The sequence below is a fragment of the Dermacentor andersoni genome, chromosome 1 (assembly GCF_023375885.2).
Source record: "Dermacentor andersoni chromosome 1, qqDerAnde1_hic_scaffold, whole genome shotgun sequence".
Lineage (NCBI taxonomy): Eukaryota > Metazoa > Arthropoda > Arachnida > Ixodida > Ixodidae > Dermacentor > Dermacentor andersoni.
In genome coordinates this window covers 11,251,390-11,257,881 of record NC_092814.1, presented here as the reverse complement: position 1 = coordinate 11,257,881, position 6,492 = coordinate 11,251,390, and the positions used below count along the sequence as shown (strand labels likewise).

At 44.0% G+C, this 6,492-nt stretch overlaps 1 long non-coding RNA gene across 1 annotated transcript; it reads right to left on the bottom strand.

Annotated features, from left to right (window-relative positions):
- Positions 1-2,724: 2,724 nt before the first annotated feature.
- Positions 2,725-5,902, bottom strand: LOC126545952 (uncharacterized). Its single transcript, XR_007602486.3, has 3 exons — positions 5,684-5,902; positions 4,987-5,049; positions 2,725-2,956 (listed from the first exon to the last, which is right to left on the bottom strand). It is a non-coding gene; the product is annotated as an uncharacterized lncRNA (long non-coding RNA).
- Positions 5,903-6,492: the final 590 nt, after the last annotated feature.

Genomic DNA, 6,492 nt, shown 5'->3' with positions numbered 1-6,492 from the left:
CGCAGTTCCAGAGGCAAGAACTGCGTCACCCAGGAGCAAACCAAGGCCTCTCCCTACTCCGACTAATGTTATTGACGTATATGTGGACGCCGTCGCTGCACTCGCCCTCGTTGACACTGGTGCCGCAGTTTCAGTTATTAGTGCCAAACTTTGCCGTTCGCTCAGAAAAGTCACGACGCCACTGTCCAACGTGTCACTTCGTACTGCCAGCGCAGACCGCATCACGTCTGCAGCTGCGTGTACTACTCGCGTTGTGATCAACGGCCTCCTTTACATCGTCGAATTTTTGGTGCTTTGTTCTTGTTCCCACGATCTTATTTTGGGCTGGGACTTCCTTTCCGCTAATAAGGCCGTCATCGACTGTTCTCGTGCTGAAGGGGAATTTCAAACGATGTGTAATGCCCCACTCCTTGAGGCTCGTGAACCTGAAGATATAGTATTTGTTGCCGAAGACGTTACAATTCCACCGCACTCATCTGCCCTTGCCACAGTGTCATGCAACATTGTCGCTGATGCCAGCGCACTTTTTACGCCATCTGCAATTTTCGCTCGCCCGAAATGTTCCCCGCTGCCTTTCGCTCTTTTGGACGTTCATGCCGGCGCCAGCAGACCGCTAGTCGCCAACCGATTATCCTGTCCTCTCACTTTGCTTCGTGGGGAGTGCGTTGGCCGTGCCCAGTGTGTCGACCCTGCTGCCGTCATTGACATTCCAACTGGTCGCATCGACACTCATGAGGTCGCCGGAGGGACCTGTAACCCCGTGAAGGAGCCGACTTCGACCGATGCTTTACATAGCTCCATCGCCGACACATTGACTGTTTCGCAACGCGCCCCGCTTCTACGCCTTCTCGACAAGTTCCATTCGTTTTTCGACTGCCAGCATGTTCCCTTGAGCCGCACGTCAACTGTTTGTCAACGAATCGACACGGGTACCAGTGCGCCACTGCGACAAAGACCGTATCGCGTCTCCGCGACGGAGCGCCGTGTTATCGACGACCAAGTAGATGATATGCTCAAGCGCGCCGTCATTCAGCATTCGGACAGCCCCTGGGCATCTCCCATTGTTCTTGTTAAGAAGCAGGATGGATCGATACGATTCTGTGTCGATTACCGTCGTCTTAACAAAATAACTCGTAAAGATGTTTGCCCTCTTCCGAGAATCGACGACGCCCTTGACTGTCTCCAAGGCGCGGAGTTTTTCTCTTCTATCGACTTACGCAGCGGGTATTGGCAAGTCCCCATGGCACCCGAAGACCAACCTAAAACGGCCTTTGTAACACCAGATGGCCTATATGAATTTCGTGTCATGCCTTTCAGGCTTTGCAACGCCCGCGCAACATTTGAGCGTATGATGGACAATCTTTTGCATGGTCTCAAGTGGAAAACGTGCCTGTGCTACTCAGATGCGGTGGTTATTTTTTCGCCCGATTTTCCCACCCATCTCTGTAGGCTGGAGGAAGTGTTGCAGTGCCTAACTGCCGCCGGCTTCAGCTCAATCTGAATAAATGCCACTTTGGCGCAAGTCAGCTCACCATCCTTGGCCATGTAGTATCTAAACATGGTATTTTTCCTGACGCCGCCAAGCTGCGTGCAGTTGCTGATTTTCCCAAACCTTCCTCCGTAAGAGAACTTCGCAGCTTCTTTGGCCTGTGTTCTTACTTTCGCCGCTTCATTCGGAATTTCGCGTCCATCCCCACGAAACACGCAAGCAGCTATTTGATGTCTAAAAGATGTCTCGAACGGCTAATTCAAAAGCCTAGTAGCTGTCTTGATCAAGACATTTTGTAGCCATGGACGTCTAGAAGTACTTCAGTAAGCCCTGCTAACGTTACGCTAAAAGTTGGCTAATGGACAGCTTGACAAGAACAACTGAAGACTTTTATTAGACATTCCCTCAAATTTTTGCGGCAGCTGTTACAGTAGCACGACGTTTGCCCACAGTTAAAATTTATTTTAAACGAGGCATGGACATCAGAAGAAACGTTTATGTTGTCGGAAAGTGATGCACAGGTAGTTTTTCCAGATGAGAACCATGGGAATGGTGTAGTACAGTCTCATTGGTCAATTAGTGCTTTTTAATTAGACCAATCAATTGAATGCCGCCTGTCAGAATTATTTTGCAAATAAAACAAGATCTGTATTGTATGCTGATATCATTCCGATGTTCACCCATTGACCTAAACAAGAACATCTCTGCATGAAACACGTCATTATTGAAAAAACTTCGCCCTGCTGGGTCTCCACCAAATTGAAATAGCTTCTAGCAAAGAAAAATTTTGTCAGTGATGCTGCAGTTCAGGCAAAAATTACATCCTGGTTTCAGCTACAGGGGGCACAATAGCCTTACACCAGTATACGAAACAGAACACTGTGCTGCAATGAGTTAAAGAATAATGGATAGTACACATCTGGAAAAACACTCTGCGAACCACTCTAACTAGCAATATAAATATATTTTTTCTGATGTCCATGCTTCATTTAAAAGTAAATTGTAACTTACTTTGTGGGTGCCTCTTGTAAGTAACGCCACATGCTTGCACAGCATCACGCAGAAATAATGGCCCGTTCTTCGGCATACCATCCATTAGTGAATTCCTTGTACATTGCATGTTACCAGAACTGAAAGATAAATCATAATATGCTGTTATTTTTTTTCATAAACTGTATCATGAGCTTTTCATGCATAAAAGATGATTGCACGCGAAAATGCAGCAAGACATCAACTTCACACCATGTCACATACTCATACTTTATTACCTAATAAATTAGAAAAGATGCAGAAAGTGTAATCAACAAGAGTGACAAATAGCAGCAAAGGTGTTCATGGATAAATCTTGAAGATGATTGCCGCCGCTGCCAGAGCAGGCCAGCCTTCGTAGGAGAGCACTTGCTGCCCACAAAAGCTTGCTGTCACAGGCCACGCGTGACGGTTCTTGTAGACATAGGCAAGCAATACCTGCACAGAAGAGGGAAAAAAAGGTGAGGGAGGAAATGGGAATATTGAAATTGGAACTTCAATTAGTAATATGTGCTAAGTAAGAAGTTTGGCTCACAATGAAAATAAATTTAAGCACTCCTTTCTCTTAAATTACGCGTATCTTAAGGTATGTATGCGATGATGTTTAAAATGACTAGTATATTTCCTATCATAAGAAGCCAACAAACACTGACACCAAGGACAACATAGGGGAAATTACTTGTGCTTAATAAATGAAATAAAGAAACGATAAATTAATGAAAACTAAAGTGGATGAAAAAACACCTTGCCGCAGGTGGTAACCGAACCCACAAACTTCGCATTTCGCGTGCTATGCTCTACCAATTGAGCTACAGCGGCGTCGTTTTCCCATCCACTTTCTTGGGTATTTATGTGTTCTAGTAGAACCCTGGGAGTGTCAGCCAGCGCCACAACTCGGAGACCTTGTTCCTGGCATATAGTCATTAAGTTGCATAGCAGAGTCAGCCTTTAAATTATTTTATGGTGTTTTATGGCTAAACAGCCACTTATCAACCTGTCACACAATTCTGAGAAGCTTCCTGCAAAATATAATCAGTTTAAAACAGTAATTCACTCTGCAGGTAAATGATGTACTAACTTAATTAAAAAGTTAAATAGCGTTTTAAATTGTTGAACTAAAAGTAAGTTTGGCATTTTGCGCTGCCTAGCTGTTGCCTTTCTTTCAAACTTAAACATGACACAGTACACAGTAAGCAGGTAGCGTGCAAAGGAAGACTGGTGATAAAGTATTGTTCCAAAGCAACACTCCTAGCTGGATCAATCACTTTTGTTGATATATTTTCCTGTGACCGTAATTGGATTAGGGCATTACCTCACACAAATGATGCAACACCTTGGATGATGCGTCATACAAAATTGAAAGTATCTCATGATGTGATCAAACGATAACATTGCCCACTGTCTTGGAAGTGTTAACATGCTGTTTGCGCAAGAAAGTGCAAAGTTATTCATATAGGTAGCAAATTCATCAGTGCATCTATAGCCTCAGGTAATTCTGAGAATCTATGTTGACTCACAATTGAGAAGCCACTGCACACAAAAAGGTGTATTCAAGTAATGGTCCATGCTGAATAATTTCCCACCTAGTGAAAAGGCAAATGTGGCAGGCTAATGGGCTAGGGCAAATAGATTGCTAAATTCTGATAACACCTCCAATGATATTATTGAAATAGGTGATAAAAAACAGCACAGGTAAAATTGCAGTTATGAAAAAATTTTAAAAGCACCTCAGCAAACTGCTGGAACCCTCAGCATCATGCCTGTTCTACATGCACATATGTTGCAGCGCAATCTACATCTCAGACGCAGGCGCCTCCACACATCACTTTGTGATCTCCTCACAATAAGGTTAAAACAGTCTGGCACAAGCTACCTGATGTGATTCATTTTGCAAGCGCCAGCCAAGTGCTGATAGTGGTAGAGCGAAATTGAAGTTTGTCCTTGTATGGAAGCCTCGGCCCATGTTTTATCAATTCTAGCGGCAAAGCACACCTTTTACATCACACATAAATCTTAAATTAGACTGCTTGCTGATGCTGTACAGTAAATTCCCGTAAAGAAACTAACTCACACAGAAAACATTTAGGACACCAAACTAATCAAATACTGGCTTGAATACATTTGTGCATTAGGGAAGCAAGGTGTAATGTACACTGTTGTAGCAAATTTTTACTGATGTATGGTATACTTGTATGACACAGCAGACTTAATTTTTGAGTTCTTGCATAGCAATGACTACCTACAGGTACATTTTGTAAGGCTTAGGGAAACTAATTATTACTAGAACTGCGTATGTACACTGGCACTGAGAAATTGGTTATAATAGTGGCAGTTTATAATGGACCAGTGCAAAAAAAAAATGCCCGTTTGTGAGACACCAATAGCTATTTTACCACGAAGCGCTACCTGGCCTTAACCCATATAAAAAGCACTGGGAGGACCAGAGAGGGTACAGTACATTGGCTTACACTGATCATGATGAGGTCCCGTCATCCAGCTAGCGCCAAGGTACAAGAAGGATGTCCAGCCGTCTATAGAGTGAAAGTAACAAAATAAGATAGCATCAAGTCAGTTGAAAGGCAGATTTGCAATTACAAATAAGGTGACCCAGTCACAGTCATTCATTAATAAATGCCAAGCTGTCGTGTTTTCACTCCCAGATGAAGCACCTACTAGGTTAAAGGTTTTGCTGGTTATTTAGAACACAAGTGAAATTTGTACATCAGCAGACGATTTAATTTGGAATTGTATAGATGAAGTAAATATTGCAGTTATATTTTTGTTTTGCTGTAAAGTGGGAACGCTACAAACTGCATAGTCACTGACACACACGCGCGCACACGCAAGAACAAAAGGACACAAAATAGGGCGAGTTCAGTCTGGTTCAGCATTACAGCCAGCGCGTCGTCTTCGAATGCACTCCTTTTGGTTGGTTCGTGCTACGTTAACTACAAAGACTAACAAGCAGGGCAAAGTTCTGACTGGTGTTGCGAAAGTCGTGGAGCGCGGTAGTGCTGAACGGCTAAACACAAGAAGAACCCTCGTATAAATGTAATGACGAAAACTCGCAGGGCAGATGAGCCCATATATCAAGAATTGTCGCGGGTAACACCTAAAAATATTCACATTGTTGACGAAAAACGAAGTGCAATGTATTTCACTTACCGGAAAAAGTGTTGTCCGAACGTGCGACGTATACAAAGACGCACCGAGACACGAAGGCGGCGAACGCAGATCACGCCATTGTGGTAGTAAGCCGTCGGCGAAAACACGCAATACAGCCGATGTCACGAAGCACTGATGCAAAACACACGGCAAGCAGAATCAGCACAGCTAAATGACTCCAATTAATATCCAGTCTAAATGTACAGAACGGCTTAGAATGACGCACAAGTGGCATAACGAACCCACGACCAGCCCACGACCGAGACATTGGAGACATTGCGGGCGGCAGTGGCCGTTTTTTCAAACTTCCTGCCTCCCAGTCTTTCCAGCACAGAATGAGATGTCCGACAAATTTGGATTGTGTCGCCGAAGTGATCGCAGCGCGGTGGCTCTGTGACACCGCTGTGCAACGCCGGCGTTTCGCTCCTGCTGCTATCAGTATACCTGCTGCGCGAGCATAGAATGGCTTCCTGGCGTCGTGTGCGCGCCCCGTAATTGTTGAAGTTCTGATGTGAAATTATTTAATATCAAAGCCAATTAACTTATGTTGCTTCCAACGAGTTCGATTTGTCTGTGGCGTCTTTTATTCGCTAACGCCGACGGCCGACGGTAACCGCACTTTTAACACGTCGTTTGGCATTTTATGCACTTTTAGACAAAAAGATCTAGAAAAGTTCTTGAGTTAGACATTCTGAATGTGTTTACCAAAACACACTCTAGTGACACCAGTAGTGGGTTTTGCCGCAGATAGAATATATACTAGCATATTCCAAGTGCGGAGGTTATGTTTAGAAGAAATTCTATTTTCA